This window comes from Eptesicus fuscus, chromosome 2 (assembly GCF_027574615.1).
Source record: "Eptesicus fuscus isolate TK198812 chromosome 2, DD_ASM_mEF_20220401, whole genome shotgun sequence".
Classification (NCBI taxonomy): Eukaryota; Metazoa; Chordata; class Mammalia; order Chiroptera; family Vespertilionidae; genus Eptesicus; species Eptesicus fuscus.
Genome location: NC_072474.1, coordinates 85,760,313 through 85,779,144, shown reverse-complemented (window position 1 = coordinate 85,779,144; position 18,832 = coordinate 85,760,313). Strand labels below are relative to the sequence as shown.

The 18,832-nt window shown below is 45.7% G+C and overlaps 1 protein-coding gene across 1 annotated transcript in view; it reads right to left on the bottom strand.

The window, feature by feature from the left end:
• Positions 1-18,832, bottom strand: part of LNX1 (ligand of numb-protein X 1) — a 110,043-nt gene that overhangs the window by 73,963 nt on the left and 17,248 nt on the right. The window lies entirely within an intron of this gene.

Below are 18,832 nucleotides of genomic sequence, written 5' to 3'. Positions count from 1 at the left end.
GTCACAGAGCTTGTTACGGTCAGGGCTGAATCATTTGGGTAAATTACTATGCCTCAGTTTCTTCTTCTGTAAAATGGAGAGATTGGGCTAGGTCATCTCTATGGCCTCCTTTGGCTCTAAAGTCAATGGTTCTGGGTCACAGACTCCACTAGCCAAATGCCATGCCAGAGCCAGCCTCCCTCTTCAGATGGGGAAGGGAGACAAGGAGTAGGGAAGAGAAAGGTATAGGAGCTGCAGTGTCACGGTAACAAGGAAAGAAAGGGAGTGGCTGAACAATGAAGAAGAGTGGGAGATGGAGAGTCGAGAAGGAAGGGGAATGTGGTGGAGAAGAGCCCACTGGTGGAAGTGGAGCTGCGTGGGAGGCGTGGTCCGGTCCACTAACAAATGACTCAGACTTCACTCCAAGGTGCTAGTTGTGCCTTTTTCAGCTCAGATAAGTCACTAACCTGGCTCTCCATGGAAGGAGGGAGGGAGAGTGGAAGGAAGGGAAGGAAGGGAAAGAGGGGAAGGAAGGAAAGGAAGGGACACAGACACACACTGGTACTTTATGCTCACACAGGAAGGGGGTTACCGTAAGATTGATGACTGTACCTCAAGGCATGCACGAGCCCTTCCAAGAGCCTGACCGGGACCTAGCAAGTAGGAATTTATGACTGTCTTTTTTTTTTTTTAAAGGACTCCTCAAATTTGAAATACTTCCAGTTTCACAACCCTGGACCCTCCCTAGCACCACTCTTGGTGTTTATGAATGCAGGTGTGGTTGAAGGTAGAGGAAGCTGCAAGAGAGTGGGGTCCACATGGGCCACACGAAGGAAGGGGTGGTGATCAAAAAAAGGAAACATGACTATGAGAAAAGATGTCTGGTTCTTTAGCCCGAGAGTTTTCGTTGGCCTGCAGAAATGGGTCATTTCCTGCCCTATTCCTTCCAAGGCCAGTCCCACAGACTGGCAGTGGGTAGTCTCCTCTGTTGACTTTGAAGGGGTTGTGTTCTAATGCCAATGAGTACTGAGAGCCTGTTTCCCCGTGGTGGTCTCCAAAGTGACGACACCCACAAGGATCGTGGGGAGACTATAATAGAACTCTTATGTACAATTTCCTCCTGCCCTTTAAGAACATTGTGTTTTATAATGGACATAATAACACAGTAATACATGTGTATAATGTATAAATAGATAACTATACATATAATAGGCATATGGATAAATTTATTTATTAATATAGGTCTGTATCAAAAAAGTTGGGAGATTATTGCCCTGGGGAGAAGATATTCCTCTAGTCTCTTAAAGTTCCCCTCTTAAAGCTTTTGGGTGACAAGGCCATCAAACACACTCACCTTGGTTAAACTTGGTTGAATGCTTTGAATCTTGCCGCCTTTACATTTCTCTTGCTTTGAGAGTCAATCAAAATAATTGCTTTATTTTTCTCTTTTCCAGCTACTAGCTCAGTATTTTGAGTTTGCCTAAGCTATATTCTTCAAAATGTACCTCAAGAATGCCTTTGCATCAATGGAGTGTGCATGGGGACTTAAGAGATACGGCAACCAATAGCAAGGTATAGACCTTATTTAGTTCACAATTCAAACAAACTGTTAAAAGAAAAGTTATGAGATAACAGGGAAAATTTGAACTGACCTCATATTTGATAATAAGGAACTATGCTTACTTATTTTTGGTGTGATAGTAATGTTATGGTTATATTTCTTAAACAACCTTTATCCTTTATAGGTAAATACTGAAACATTTGCAGATGAAATATGATGCTTGAGATTTGCTTCAAAATAATTCAAGGAAGATATAGATGAAATAAGATATCCATGAATTGTTAATTATTAAAGATGGGTAATAAAGGTACATGGGGATTCATTATAGTCTTCTACTTTTGAATTGAGATTTTCATTATAAAAAGATAAAATAAATCAACCTAACATGAAGCAATCAGTGTATCTTAAAGAAATCCCCATTTTGCCTTTCATCTACCAACATTTTTTTTTTTTTTTTTTTGGCATGTGACCCAAAGAAAGGCCAACACAATTTGCCAAGCACTGGAGTGGTATCTTGAAATGCCTGGGTTTTGCATTTTAGACCAGAAAGCAAACTGTCTGGGACTGAAGTTGCTTTATTTTCAGGTAAAAGAGAATTTGCTGATTCCAAAGGAGAAAAAAAATAAGATCATTAAACAGGACCACTATGCTCTTTGAACATCAAAGAATCATTACAAAGCAACATTGTGATGAGTTAAATATAAATGAATCGGGAACATGCGGCTTCAATTTCCTTCCAAATACACACATTTGTCGATTTAAGGGAAAATGCCCTATTAAACATGTGCTGAACTGCAATCCTTTGAAAGACGGGAAGAGAATCACTGAACCCGAATGGGCCCTGACTTTGCTCCCTGAGACTGGACCTTTGGAATATGATTTTACCACCTCACCCCATTTCCTCTGCAAACTCTACCTCCTTCCTTCCAGGGCCTAATCCAAGCTCTACTTCAAGTCCTCAAAACATATGACTTAAAAAAATGTCCAGAGATCAGCAACATTTGTTTTCTTTTCAGTTTTGATGAGAAAGAAACAAATTCTTGGAGACTCAACTTAGAAAGCACTTACTGGCAAATCCATAAGCCCTGTTGGTTTAAAGTTGGAAAGCAGAGATGAAAAAGGGGCCACATACTAAACCTGACAAGCTCAATGGAGGCCTGCATGGCCGGCCTTACAAGCTCAGAGACCAAAAGTAACCACATAGGACGGTCTGAACATAATTCTAAACTAAAAGCGAGTCATAAAGGGTAGTTACATCCCGGGCCTATGGCTTCCTTAACAAAGGTTAATCTTTGCCTTCATTGAGTCTATTGTCTTTTTGCATCTAAGATAACATGCCCTTGGAATCTCAGAGTGATCTCCTTTTCCAGGCCCCTTAGGGAACCCCCACCGCACCAGAGTGGGGCCACAGAACCCCGCATTGTTATCTTGTTCCCTGAAGACCATCTCTATGTACCCACCAGTGTAAAAGAAGTATGTGTTTCTCCATTTTATTTCTTATCCAATCTCAGAGATTTCCCTTCCTTGCTTTCTATCTCAATCTACTGCCAATGGATTTCCTGTAACCCTCCCTATGTCTCATCTTTTGATTCTAATCTATAAAATATGCTGCAAAACTGCCATTCTCCAGAGCATTTTCTCAATCTGTTGAATTTTGCTTCCCGGCAATGGTCATCTGTTTGGCTCAAATAAACTCATAAAAATTCTCTACAGGCTTGGACACTTCTTATGTCGACAAAAGTAACGGGAGTAGTTAACACAGTGAAAATGAAGTGTGGAGGAAATGGATGCCGAGGTAACCCCACTGTCCTCTCACTCATCCCCCCTCTCTCCTCAGTTACGCAAGAAAGAATTCAACTGCAACAATCTGGACGTGTCTGTGTGGGTCTCTGACTAGTATAAAGCTGTTTAAAAAGATGCTTCCCAGCTTAGGCAGTTTCTGGCCCAACACCTGGCCCAACTCTGCCTGAAGTCAGCAGGGGGAAAATGAAGTTTCTTAGGCTAGGCCTTGACCGAGGGGAGGGCAATGGAGACGTCGGACCAGGGCCTAAAGAGTGAGCTATAAAAGTAAGGCAAGCAGTCCTCTCGCTTGAAGTCCCGAATGCCCGGCGGTGTGAGGAGAGGCGCTCTCTGGCCTGTGGGCCCCAGAGGGAATGTTCTTGCTGTGTCATGACAGTGCAGTTTGTCAGAGGGGTGTTGTGCAGGTTGGTCTGACAGAGTTCTGCCAGGGAGGTGGGTGGTTGCACTCGTGGGCCTAAGACTGGGTCTTTGACTTCTGTGTCCCCTCCCCCACTCCCCAGGAAGGAGCACACAGGGCTGCCTCCTAACTCCTATGCTCTCGGCAGCTTCTCCAGGAGACCTTGTTCTTTTACAGGCCTAAGGAATTCAAGTTGCAAAATCAGAGTCACTCATCTTAATTTTCCCAGCACAAAACTCCAGTGGGAATAAACCTTCCCCGATTAAAACTTCTCTCATTATAGGGGTCGGGAACTAGTGTAATTTTTCTCTCCAGATACTGGCACAAATACTGTCCATAGTGATGATGTTTACCGACCAAAACTATTTGCCTGTAAGCTAGAAAGCTAGAAAGAGAGCCAGCATTTCCTGACTTTCTGAGAAGCCACACAGCGATGGCAGCAGCACTAGCTTCAGGGACCCGTCATCCTTCAGCGACCCTGTCTGGCTGTCTTGTTGATAACTGGGTCCCTACAACAAAGGACAGGTATCTACTTTGAAAGGTAGGGCTCCCGCTTACTCTGCACCCACTCAAAACTCAGTCACACTGTATGCCGTGGGCATAAACACAGTATCCACCGGAATACGACCCAAAAGTAAGAAGTATTTCCGAGGGTGCCAGAGCTGGCAATCTCCAAGGTGGGGGAAAGAGGAAAAGCCTTTTAAATTTCCTGTAAATGCCTTTTGAGAGTTCAGTGTGTTCCATAAAATGCAGCTCACCACCCACCAAACTCTAAGGTTTTCTCCGGAATTCTTACTAAACAAAAGATTGAAAGAGCTTGTTGCCCAGAGAAACCATCTTAGGCACTTGAACACGGCACTGCTTTTCCCCAGAACCGGAGAGGAGGCTGGCTTGCACATTATCCCCACGATAACAATCCCTTCCACAGAATCCGAACCGGGGTGCTCTTGACTACAGCTTGCAACATTTAGGAATTGGCCAAGATAAGAGGCAAATTCATTTCACTCAGTTCACCTTAAGTCTGAAGGGTGCAAAGGCGGGTGTACAGATGTTAACATTCCCAAGCTCTCCCCGTAAGGACTGACCTGGTGGAGAGACAAGCAGGAAGGCTGCTGCTGACACAGCACAGAGGAGGCGCAGAGCGTGAGCGTGGCTGCTCCACAGGGGACGGCGGGCTGAGTGGAGGCCGAGCTGCTGCGGCTAAGGGTTCTTAAGCTGCAGTGCCCACGAGGATCACCTGGGAGCTTGTTAAGAATGAAAATGGGATGGGCCCCATAAGGATCACCTGGGGAACTTAAAAAGAAACATGGATGCCGCCACCAAGGTTTTTGTTTTGTTTTGATTTAGAGCCCAAGCACCTGCAATTTAGAAACCAAATCTAGCCAGGCCAGTGAGGCTCAGTGGTTGAGCATTGACCTATAAACCAAGAGGTCAGGGTTTGATTCCAGGTCAGAGCACATACCTGGGTTGTGGGCTTAATCCCTGGTAAGGGATGTGCAGGAGGCAGTCAATCAATGATTCTCTCTCCTCATTGATGTTTCTATCTCTCTCTCCCTTTCCCTTCCTCTCTGAAATCAATATATATTCAAATATCTACATATATAAAAGCCTAAGAGACCGTCACAACCGAAACAACTGGATGACTCAACAGGTTGCGTGGGGCGACCAGGTTGGCAGGGGGGTTAGTGAGGGCCGACCAAATGACTGAGCAGTGGGCTGCATGGGGCAACCAGACTGGCAGGGGGCTTAGTGAGGGATGACCAAATGACTGAGCAGCAGGCTGCGTGGGGCAACCAGGCCGGCAGGGGGGGTTAGTGAGGGACGACCAAATGACTGGACAGAGGGCTGCATGGGGTGATCAGGCCAGCAGGGAGGCAGTTAGGGGTGACCAGACCGGCAGAGGGGGGCAGTGAGGGGCGACCAGGCTGGCAGGGGGGCACTTGAGGGCAACCAGGCCAGCGGTCGGGGGGGGGGGGGGCAGTAAGGGGCGACCAGGCCATGGGGGGGGGCAGTTAGGGGTGATCAGGCAGGCAGATGGGTGAGCAGTTAGGACATCCCCTGAGGGGTCCTGGATTGGAGAGGGTGCAGGCTGGGCTGAGGGGACCCCTCCTCGCCCCCCCCCCCCCCATGCATGAATTCATGCACCGGGCCACTAGTATATTACATAATAAAGAGTCCACCACTTGCTTTTGTTTTATACTCAAATTGAATTTGAATGCCTTAAGACACTATAAACAGGATGTCCCAAAAATGTATACACACTTTGAATATAACTATAAAGGCAGTGCTTATTAAAATACATTTCCTTTTCATTTAACAGCTATCAGCTGTTAAAGCATGTGCACATGTTTATACATGTTTTTGGAACACCCTGTATATACAGGCATGGGCAAAAGCAGGTTTACAGTTGTGAGTACTCGAAACACAGTTTATTCTTATATTATTGTTTATTTATGAATTATTGTATTATTTATTATTATTAACTACTTTGCCCACCCCTGAATCTACTATGTCCTCTGCAGTTGACCAGAGTGGCCACCACTTCCTTTTGTTTTATACTCAAATGATGCACATGTTTAAATAGTTCCTGCCTGGTTCCTGTACAGCAATCATGTCAAACTCGTGGCCCGCAGACCGCATGCGGCCCACAGCGAGTATTTTTACGGCCCTGCCAATATAACGGTATGTAAGAAACATTTTAATAAAAATTTCATAACTTAATTTTTACAATATCCTGTTATACATAATTATTAATAACTAACTACAATGTTCGCTAATGACTGATTACTATAATCGTGTTGCATTCGTTTCCCTTACGTGCCTTATGCGCAGGTGCACCATCTCTCTCCACTAATACCAGCAGTGAATATTTTAGCAGCCGATTGCCACGTCATTAGTCTTGGACTGACTTGTTTGGTGTGCGCAACAGGAAATATTTCACTTTCAGAGAACAAGAAAAATAGGTTTATTTGCGTTATGCTTATTAATTTTGCAGTTATTCAGTGTCTGGTGAGTTAATGTTCAAGAAAAATATTAATTTTTATTAAAATGTTCTATGATTTTATGTTAACAATTACTCATTTATTTCAGCCCTTTGTATTCAGCATGTCTCTATCGAAATAAACCTACATTTCTATGAAAATTGAAGCTTTTATGTTTTTTTTTTGCGGCCCACATAAACTTAAACCTTTACTTGGCCCATGTTAGCCTTTGAGTTTGACATGCTTGCTGTAGGCATTTGAGTTTAACAACCTCTCCCTCCCCCTTTTCTTCCCCCCGCCCCCAACACACACACACACACACACACACACGGCCACATGCTTAAATGGATTAGCTCCAGGTTTTCAGCTGGGCCCTTGAGGGGACAGGAGACAATCCCACTCAGATGACGGTGGCAGGAGGAAGGCAGGCTTCCCGGAGCCTCCCAGAGCCTCCACCCAGTCCCCTGCCTCCGAGATCCCAGCAGCCCACGGTGGTGAGAGAGGGTCTCCATCTCAGGGCCTCATAGCCACCACCCAGTAGCCCTCTCCCAAGACTGCCAAACGGGCCCAGCATCCCCACTCACTGCTCTCCACTGCCATTTCCCAAAGCGCTGGTACCCACCCCAGCCACCTCCTCACAGCCTATTTGCCTGTGCTATTTCCCTCGCCTGAAATGCTTTCTCTTTCCATCCCTGATTTTGCCTACTTCCTAATTACATCAAGATCCAGCTCAAACCCCCAACTTCTCTAGCAGCATTCCATGACTAATTTCACTGAAGTGGACCATCTCCACCTCTTCTCAACGTATTACCTACCCTTCTTTTCAAAGACTTAAAAAAAAAAAGTATTTTATTGATTTTTTACAGGGAGGAAGGGAGAGGGATAGAGAGTTAGAAACATCGATGAGAGAGGAACATCGATCAGCTGCCTCCTGCACACCTCCTACTGGGGATGTGCCCGCAACCAAGGTACATGCCCTTGTCCGGAATCGAACCTGGGACCTTTCAGTCCGCAGGCCAACGCTCTATCCACTGAGCCAAACCGGTTAGGGCTTTAAAGACTTTTTTATATCGCTTGTGCGCATTCATTTTATCTTCTCAATTAGACTGTCAGCTCCTTGCGGGTGAGTACTCTGCCTAATTTCTTACTGCTGTATTCCTTACAGCACCTGCCACAGCACCTGAAATGCATCCTTAATTCACCGGTTAGTTCACTGTAAACAGTAGCATTAGGTAAAAACTGCACAAACTTCTCTCATAAAGCATCCCCAGCAACTAGAAGCCTCCCAGAAAGTTCTATCAAATTAGTTTGGGAACAGTGTCCTGGTGATTTCCTGGCACCGTGCTTCCTGGATCTCTTCACATTTTGGAAAGAACGGCCTGCTTGCGTCCACTCAACTATTCCACAGAAACGTTGCCTTCGATCCACGAACTTGTAGCAAAGAAAACCTCCCTTCAAAGAGGCTATAAAACTGAAAGTACCTCACTGGACAGGCTCCTCAGTAGCACCTGCTGTGGGTCGAATGGTCACCCCCACTGGAAACTGAAAAAGATAGGTCTATTCACCCGGAACCTGTGATGTGACCTTATTAGGAAAAAGGTCCTTACAATTAAGCTAAAGAGCTCAAGATGAGATCATCCTGGATTATCCAGGTGGGCCTTAAACCCAATGACAAGTGTCCTTATAAGAAGAGGAGGGGACATAGACAGAATTGGAGAAGACATAGAGAAGAAGGTGATGTGGAGGCAGAGATTGGAATTATGTGGCCACAAACCGAGGAGTGCCCAGAACCACCAGAAAGTGAAGAGGCAGGGTCGGGACCCTCCCTGGAGCCTTCGTAGGAGCCCTGCTGACATCTTGATTTCAAGCTTCTGGCCTCCTGAACTGTGAGGAAACAGATTTCTGTGGTTTTAGGCCACCAACGGTGGGGCGTTTTGTTACAGCAGCCAACAAGGACGTAGGTGGGGAAGGGGCGATGGGGTGGGGGGAGGGGAGGCTTTGGCCCTAGCTTTCAGAGACACCAACTTCAGCATTCATCAAGAGAGAGGAAGGGGACTTTCACAACCCCAGTTAGTTCTGCCATTGTGTTTTTTCTAGAAAAGCTTCCAGGAGGTCCTTGTTTCCCCAGAGGCGCTCACTATTCAGGCTTATGCCAGATACTTTCTCTTTGAACATGCTTATCTAAGGTAGAGTGGAGTTACATTCCCATGAGGAAGGACCAGATAATCCTGAAATGTCGAGTCCTCAGAATGAATGGCCTTTCTCCAAGGTCCTAGGTAATTTGCTCCTTCCTCTACTTAGCAAGCATTTATTGAGCACCTGCTGTGCCGAACAAATTGGTGAGTCTGGCTAATGACAAAAGAGGCCTGGTGGTCACCACAGATTCGTGGGGATGGAGGCATCTCTATCTAAATATGACCAGCCACGCTTTTCTAGTCTGGGCTCTAGGAACCCTTGTCAGAGTCCCTCTGTTCATTTGCCCACTGACTCTAATTTACACGTAAGCCAACCCTTGCTATTTTCACCCGTCTGGTGAGTAAGAAATACATTTTTTTGCAAATGCTCCAAACACTGAGGCACACCCGGCAGCACTTTTTATATGATTGCTAGAAGCTGTTCACATCCTTCTGGAACCCTCTTTCCAAGCTTGTTAACAGGAGGAGCCAGAAAAGTATCATTGTAGAGGTTGGGGACATGAGTCACTTCCTCTTATAAAACAGACACAGGCCATAGAAGAATGTCTTTCTTCCTTAGAGACACACAGTGAAGGATTTAGAGGTGAAATGTTATGATGATTGCAAATTACTCCAAACCACTTCAGGAAAGAATATATAAATGAGGCCAAGGTGGCAAAATGTTAATCATTAAATCTGGGTGATAGGAATACAGGTGCTCACTACACAGCCCTTTCTGCTTTTCCATTTGTTTAAAGATTACCCCAAATAAAAACAGAATGCATATGTGTTTTTTTACATACAGGGCTACCTTTCCCCTGTGCTGACACGGCGTGTGTCTCGGGTATGGAGACCAACGGTCTCAGAAAGGGATGGTATCTGTTTCAATGAGAAGTGCCCGAGAGAGGCTGCAGATCTGTGCGTGCAAGCTCTGCTCTTAGGTTCTATTTATGGAAGGAACAGAAGACACTTCTATTGAGAAAAAGCGGAGCACAAAAAAGAGCAGCGTTGGCATAGAAGCAGGAAAAAAAATGCCTCGTTAGGAAAGCACCGCATCCGAAAGACGTGTTTTTCTGGGAAGTCACAGACAGCTGAGCATCGCTTTACACGGCTGGCAGGGTGATCTGTCCAAGTGCATCCAGTGCATGTGGAATTTATTCCTCTAAACAAGCATACCAGCCGGGAACTGACTCAGGTCCCATCCCCAACATCCCCGACACACCAACCCGGGCAGGCACAGTGACCGGGGGACTCACAGTTCTGAGTACAGGAAGTGCAGGTTGCCCACATTGTCAATGTAGTTGGCAGGGCTGAGCCAAGGCAGGACCAGCAACAGAAGCGCCTTCATTTTCCGAGCAGTGTGCTGCTTTCTTCCCGGCCACCTTCTCTGTCAGCTGCAGGGGTCCGGCCCAGCCCAGCCCCTTTACACAAACCTTGCCATGTCCCCACAATCAGTAGACCACAAGGAGTCTTAGAGCCCTTCAATCGAGCCCCGCTGATAAATAAATCATGGGCCTGTAAGAGGATTGCACCCTCTGATTCTCAGACAGGGAAATAGGAGAACGGAGGATCCCACCATGGTTGGCGAGAGGGCTTAGACTGAGAGCGAGCAGGCTGATGCCCGGGAAAGGGACCTGCCCCTCCTGCAGGATGCCGACTGGCTCTTGAGGAGCAGCTGGTACATTTACATCACTGGCAGGGAGCAGATGGGCTGGAAGCTGAACTGTGCTGGGAGCGGGCAGGAGCATGGCATACTCGGGCCCACGGCATGAATGAGCAAACAACCAAGGCTGTCCGCCAGCTCGCAGAGGAAGACACTGAGGAGTTAGCAGCTTGGGAACAGCGGCTGGAGATCTGAGCTCACTGTGAGCCTGCAGATACTGCGACGCAGACGTATAATATACGAACCGACTGCGCCTCTGAATGTATGGTTAGAACATGCATTGACGGTATGTTACCTCCCACTGCCCTGACTGCTCTGACAGACATGAGAGAAAGGGTGGCTTCCTTGCTAATTTTTGAAAATTATTCTCTTTGAGGAGAACAAAGAGCCTTGATAGATATGAAGTTCTGTCCAAACAATGTTCAGGCTTCTGTTCTGAGAGGAAAACAGCCCTCCATGCCTCCCTCTCTGCTGAGTGACTGAAATAAGCTCTGGCACCAGCTGTAGGACCCAGGCATTTCATTTAAGCTCCTGAGCCTCAGTCATCTCATCTTTGAAATGGAACTAATAATGCCTTACTTGCTTGGTCCAGCTTGGGCCACATCATCTCTTCTAGCTTTCAGATCTGTGATTCCAGACTATACTATCTACTTGACAGTAGGACATCTAAGCAGGCCTAAGCTCTGGAATGCCACAGAAGCCCCAGGAGTCATCTCCTTCTACTCCATATTCAAGAAGATCAAAATCCATTTTGCCAACTCCGGGCCTGAATCTTAATAGAAATGGCTCAAAGAGATAATTTCCTTAATGATAACCAAGCAATCACAGCAAACTACACTTGCTGGGAAGACCAGAGAAAAATCTATGGGATGAGACCAACTGCAATAAACCGTGTAGGAAGTAGGAATTTGGCATCGGCGATCTGCATTTTCCTGAGGCGGGCCTAAAATAGATTAAATACAGTAGACTCTTAGAATGTGCAGATTTAATTTCTACAGTTTAAGTCCAAGGTAAGCACCCTTGATAAAGCATGGCATGAATTAATGTTGTTGAGGCCCTACTTTGAATTCCATTCCCTTTAAGTCTGGTATGCAAGAGTGAGTCAGAGCTGGTGAGGAGCAGCAAAAAGGAAGTAAGGTTTGGTATTTAGATGCTGGAGCCAAACAGGCTTAAATTTGAACCTGAACTCTCCCACATACTAGCTGTGTGACACTGAGCATGTTGTTTAACCTCTCTGAACCTCCATTTCCTCCATGATGAAAGAAAGACAATAATAATAGGGCTTCACTCATAGTTTTGTTATGAAGGTAGAATGAGATAATGCCTATGAAGAACAAAGGGCTCCATGAGTGTTTGCTATTGTTATAAATATTGTTAATAATAATTACTAATGATAGTGAATGAGCCTAGCTGGCCGCTCAGCACCTATCTCCAAAAGGCTTTGTTATTCTCATCTGTCCTTTCTTTCCTCCTGTACATGAGGAACATCACATCACAGTGTCCTGAGACATGCTCTACTGCATAGCTCATAACCCATAAGCAGCATTGTATATAAGAAAGCGTGTGTGTTTCAGAGTATACTGGATTGCATTTCTGATCAACCCGAACATGTCAGGTTGCCTCTCAAAGTCTCTGTGAAAAAGATAAGAATGCCTGTCTTTTCACTCTTTGCATTTCAAGAGGATAAAATTCACAAATGGATATGAATGCAATATAAAAGTGAAGGTATTGGTTTTTGTTGTTCTTACGTCACTGTTGCAAAAACTGCCATTTGCCTATCCAATATCTAATCTCTTCTTCCTTTTTTTAAAAAAAATATATTTTATTGATTTTTTTTACAGAGAGGAAGGGAGAGGGAATAGAGAGCTAGAAACATCGATGAGACAGAAACCTCGATCAGCTGCCTCCTGGAGACGTGCCCGCAACACGCCCCTGACCAGAATCGAACCTGGGACCTTTCAGTCCGCAGTCCGACACTCTATCCACTGAGCCAAACCGGTCAGGACATCCTCTTCTTCCTTTTAACAGAACCCAAGTTTTGTTCATGGTGATAACGCACTTAACATCTCTCACAGATGGGTAGCCATGTAATACAATATTGGCCAATGAGGTATAAGCAGAAATTACTGGGTGAAGCATCCAAGAATGTTCTTTAAGTAATGGTGTCTCAGTCTGCACATTGTATTTTCCCTTTCCTGTTTTGTTCTTCCTACCTGGTTCTTTCTACCTGGAACTTGGATGTGATGCTGGAGTCTGAGCAGCCATATTGAGAGCATGAGGTGACAAACTCAAGAATGAAAGCTAATCTGAAAAGCAGCAGGATACTAGATTTCTGATGGCACCATGACAATATCATAGACTTCCTACCCCCAGAATTTGTGGTAAGTCAGAGAAAGAAAACTTTTAATAGTTAAGCCAATATAACTTGAATTTTCATTACCTGCCATCAGATGTAATCCTAACTAATACAATCCTTTGGGAATGAAAATTTCACCTTTAAACGGTCACGAATTTCTCTGTGGCTTACTTGTCAGTAAACAGTTCTAACCCTAATCCTTGACTGTCATCTTATTTATCCTTTAAATGTCATCTCAGGTATCACCTACCAACTCCTATTTTTTGGTCTCTTTTATCTTCATTAAACAGGGAACTCCTTGAAGAAGGAGTTCTACTGATCATGTTCTTCATCATATCCTCACCATAGTACCTGGAACGCAGTAGATACTCAATAAATATTTGTAGAACCAAAAAGAATTTGGCTCAAAGAGTCAATTTTTTTGGACTAGCTTTCTTGATCAGAGACAAGTTAACAAAATAGGACTTCGAACTTATAAGAGCCATGGTAGGGGGAAAGCATTATACAGATGGATAATAAATGACCAGGAAAAAAGAAAAAAAGGTAAGGAAGAGTTCTGGGAATGAGTACCCAGGAGAATGTTATTTCTTTAAAGAATTGTTTGGAGCACAGTCTGATGGAGATTCAATGGTTCTGTCAAAAGTAATGCAGAAACATTTCTTCCATGCCTAGGGATGTCAAATTAGTGGCTCTCAGCTAGGTAAGGCCAGGAAAATGTTGGGTTCAGGGCAGGAAAGTTACATCAAGGATATATGTCAAGGTTATAGGGAGATGTTGAGCCAGGCAGTAATGACCAACCAGACTTGTAACTTACCTGCCTTCCCTAGGGTAACACTCCTCCAGACCTTCAGTCCAGCAGTAAAATCTTCCCTGCACTGTACACAGCTAGCTGAGCTTGTGTTGGACTGAACACACACCAGAAAAGGGTCCCTGATAGAAGTAAAGATCAAGAGAGGTTCCAGGGTAGGTCTTTGAAGAAGAAAATTCCAGGACACTGGGTGATAAGTCAATCAACAAAGTAACACCAGAGAGCCTTCAGTCAGGTGTGCCAATTGTATCGGATTTTCAATCAGGGCTGATTTCAAAACAGTGAACAAAGATCTCTTTATTCATGCTAGTAAATACTTAAGAACGGACAGCTTTATTATCTCTCATTTCTATTATCCTATATAATAAAAGCCTAATAAGCAAATTGTCCCCTCAGGCGGTCATTCGATTGGGAGTTTGACCAGGAGACTGGGAGTTCGACTGCTCGCTATGATGTGCGCTGACCACCAGGGGGTGGCATGGAACATGGCGGGTGTTGGCAATGTGGCACTGGCAGTGGGCTACAGTAGAGGCCCTGCTGGCCCTGATGGGCCCCGACGAGAGCGGGATGGTGGAGCAAGTGAGCAGGCGGCGCCAGGCAAGGCAGGTGTGAGTTAGGGGTGGGGTGGGGGAGAGGGGGGTCTGATCGCTGCACAGACGGGGACCAGCGGTGGTGGCGGGGGGTGGGGCCGCCACCCGGCTCCCAGGCACTGAGGGAGCCAGGCAGGCCCCGGCGCCAACCAATTGTCCTGCAGGTGGGATGGTGGAGCAGGTAAGGGGACATCACCAGGCCACAGCGTGGTGCCAGGCGGGGCTGTGGGGGCTGCAGGGCTATGAGGCTGGAGGCACGAGCTGGGGTCTGATCCCTGCAGGCCACCCCAAGGGATCCCACCCATGCACAAATTTGTGCACTGGGCCTCTAATCTTCCATAAGAGAGAAACTAAAGGGCAAAGTGACTTCTCCTATGAAACAATTCAGTGTGGGTGTGCTTTCAACTCCTCTATTTTACCTTTAAAATGTCATTTCCTCAGAGGCAGATATCGTGGCTCTTATAGATTTTTCTTTCAGGGCCTGGCCTATTGTGGATCTTGATAAATATTACAGACACAGATGATGATATTACACAATAAAATTGTAGTCTTGAGCCTAAGATCACTCCCACTCACAATCAAGGAAGTGAAAGCTTTGCCTCCTCCATACACCCCTGATGGTCTGGGCCAAGAGGAATGCATTGAACTGGCCCTCTGTGGCGCCCTGGCTATGTCTGCTGGCAATGCCCCTTGGTTAGGAAGGCTGCCATTTGATTCCACAAGCCCATCAGCCTCGTGGGAATTCTTTGCAGAAGACCCATGTGAGGGCGTCTGCAAGCATCTAAGAGGGCAGAAACCAACAGAATTAGCCAGAGCAGTGGTCAGCAAACTCATTAGTCAACAGAGCCAAATATCAACAGTACAACGATTGAAATTTCTTTTGAGAGCCAATTTTTTTAAACTTAAACTTCTTCTGACGCCACTTCTTCAAAATAGACTCACCCAGGCCGTGGTATTTTGTGGAAGAGCCACACTCAAGGGGCCAAAGAGCCGCATGTGGCTCGCGAGCCACAGTTTGCCGACCAAGGAGCCAGAGGATTTCAAACATTAGTTCACATGCTCAGATTTACTCCCATAGAAGAGCTCTCTAGTCTGAAGTCAGAAACAGTTGTCCAAGGAGCTGCTGGTCCAGCCTGTCATGCATACCCACAGTCGGTCCTAAATGTTTTCCTTAAGGGTTTATATTCAACTAAGGATCTGAAGTGCTTAGATAACAACGTTTATAAATAACACAAATTCTGGGGAAGACAGGCAGCATTTGTTTACAGATGAGATGCCATCTGCCTGCATCCCTGACTTAAGTGGGCTGCTATTATTAGCACGATCCTATGGACAGGCCATAAACCAAGACCTTGGCTGACGGGGAAAACATTTATCTCTACCTGATGGTCTTTTCTAGAGAATGAAAACATTCCTGATGTGGTTATTTCTGCAAGATCTTGTAATTAAGGAGCCAATTCTCATTTTACAGGTAGATAAACCTAAGTATGGAGTTTCCCATGATGCTCAGGACTGAGCTCTCCTGGACACACTGGGAGGGAGTGTGTGGGTTCCTCGGAGTCGCACGGTGGTTTTCAACCAGAATTAATGCTGAGTTCTCCATAGTAGGGAGATTCTGCCTGCAAAGTTTACATTCATGTAGTGCCACAGGCCAAAGAATATTTTTTTAAAACTCATTACATCTAAATCCTGACACCAAGATGCAGAATTGATAAACAAAGCTATCTTCTAGTACAAACCTATGACAACACCCTCCTGCAGGCAGCCACCAACCTGGAGGCCTCACATAGAAACGTAAGGAAACACTTGCCTCTTCATTTCCCCAGTTCGAGGATAACTATTTAATCTTAATGTCCCTTCTCAGGGGAGAAAGGCGGTCTACTGGCTCAGGCCCAGGCCTAAGGCCCAGGAGAGCTCTGGACTCAGGTTCTGGATTAGCTCCAAATTCTTCATCCTTGCCAACAAAATGCCCAGGGGCTGGCAGGAGAGGAAGTGTATATTAAGCATTTGATGACTAACATGCACCATATTTTTGGAAATGTTGGTTTCAACCTACTTAGGAAGTTGAAGTGTGGAGAGGATCCAGAGCGCGTGCTGAGGCACTGTGCCTCCTCCCGTGGGAGTTTTCCCTCCAGAGAGCTGCTGACGGGCACCTGTGAAGGGCTCCAAGGCCACAGCTCATAGATGTGATTTTAATTAGTTTTGCATTTTTTCCCTCCCTGTTGTTTTCCCAATGTGCATTCCATTCTCAGCTGAGGGTTCATCAAGCCTTTATCCCAGGGTTCCTTGAGGTGTGTGGGCCACACAACCTGCATGGGCGGTGAATGAATTTCCCACTTGGGTCAGCTAGGTGGGCTTGTGGCATCTCTCTCCTGGAAATCCCACAAGTCCTCAACATTCTCTTCCCAGCCCTCCCCCTGCCCCACTTCTGCTCTGGCCGTGTCCTTAGGTCCATGTGCCATCTTATCCCGATTTTTTAAAGGATATTCTGGGCCTTAAATCAGTTCGAGGTGAGGGGGTTCGGGGAACCTGCTGGGTTTTCACTTTCTCTCCAGAGAGCAAGCACTTCCATATATTTCCTTATCCCTCTCTCCTCTTTCCCCCTTTTCCTGAAAAACTCCTGTGGTGGGCAGAATAATAAGCACCCCAAGATGTCCACCTCCTAATCCTCAAAACCTATGAATCTGTTACCTTACAGGGCCAAAGGGATTTGCAGGTGTGGCCAAGGTAAGGCTCTTGAGATGAGGAGAGGATCCTGCATTATCGAGGTGGATGCAATGAGTGCCCTCATGAGAGGGAGGCAGTCGGGTCAGAGTCACAGAAGGAGATGTGATGAGAGAGAGACAGAGAGAGAGACAGAGAGAGAGGTTCTATGCTGCTGGCCTTGAAGATAGAGAAAGGGGCCACAAGCCAAGGAAGGCAGAATGCCTCCAGAACTTGGAAAAGGCAGGTAAAGCAATTCTCCCCATGATGTTAGAACCTTGAGACCCAGGTTGGACTTAGAACCCTCAGAACTGTAAGATAACACATTTTTGTGCTTTTAAGCCATTATGTTTGTGATCAATTGTTAGAGCAACAAATGGAAACCCAAACACAAATGTGCAAATTGCAACAACCCAGGAACATAGGAAAGTGATGTGTGGAGGGAGCTATACCAGCGCCTTCTCCTCAGCTCCAGTCTTGGCCCCGGTTCTGCACCAGCATCTGCAGCTCCTACCCCAGGCCTATTTCCCTCCAGACAATACCTCCCCTACCTGGGTAAAACTTTTAGCAAAGGTCACAAATAGATTCCCTGTCTCCTTCTCCTCTAGCCACACCTCCTTCCAGTCAATCAGAGAAGAGGAGCATCCTAGCTTAAATACCAACAATAACAGAGGGTCAGAGGCAACCCAGGCCCCTGAGTTTGATGCATTTGGTCCTATATCGTGGGGAGAAAAACGAGTTCCCTGACATAACTGGTATGGGACCACGTGGGAAGCATCACACCCAGGCCATTGCTTTGGAGGCAAACTTCATGTTAGAGAATCGGCATGTCCCCAGAGACAAGGACAGATTCATGACCTAAGGAATGTGACCTTTAGAAAAAATATCTGCACCTGCCTCTGGTCATGACAGAAACCAAGATAAACACCAGCTTCCAAATTTCCTCTTATAAAAGAATTGTGGTTTACTGTTTACACTTTACTAAACACCTTAACTGTCCTAAGAGAGGACCTCATGTGGAACAAGACCCAGGGCCGCCCTGCGGAATGCCCAGAATATGAGAATGCAGGTGGACAAAATCAGAGGCGGGCAGGTGGTGCAGGCGATAGTGCCCACCGGCGGGGCCGGCCACACCATCGGTCTGCTGCCAGTGTGTGCACCTTGGCTGGAAAGTTCATAGAACAATTCGCTTAAAGGACAAAAGTTTTCTAAATTTCTCATTTTAATCCTTAGTTGAAAATATCTTATATCTCTTCAAAGAACAGTGGGGCTTTGCCAATTCCCGTACAGAGGAAGTTCTAATAATTATGGGTCACGTTAGGAGACTTTTTTTTTCCTTACATAAAAAGACAAGCAATGCCCGACTGGAAATCTTATTGGGGATCATGAACCTTGGAGAAAGCTGCTCCCAGATCTTTCCGGTATCTTTTGCGTTTCAAAATGCACGCATATGAAATTAGCCAGCCACAAGAAGGCAAACACCGAATGATTCCTCTTTCCTAGTTTCCTAGAATAGTCAAGTTCATAGAGACAGAAAGTCGAATCACGATACCAATTCTGGAGGGGAGGGAGAGGGGGTGTTTGGTGAACGGAAACAAAGTTTCAGTTCTGGGAGATGAAAAATGTTCTGAGGATGGGTGATGGTGAGGGATGGTGCACAACAATGTAAATCACTGAAGGCCACTGAACTGTACACTTAAAAATCATTGAAATGATAACTTATACCTTATGTCCATTTTACCACCAAAAAAGAGAAAAGCCCTGTAAACACATACATAACACAACTTGACCATGTGCTATTTCCTTACACGGAACCCTGA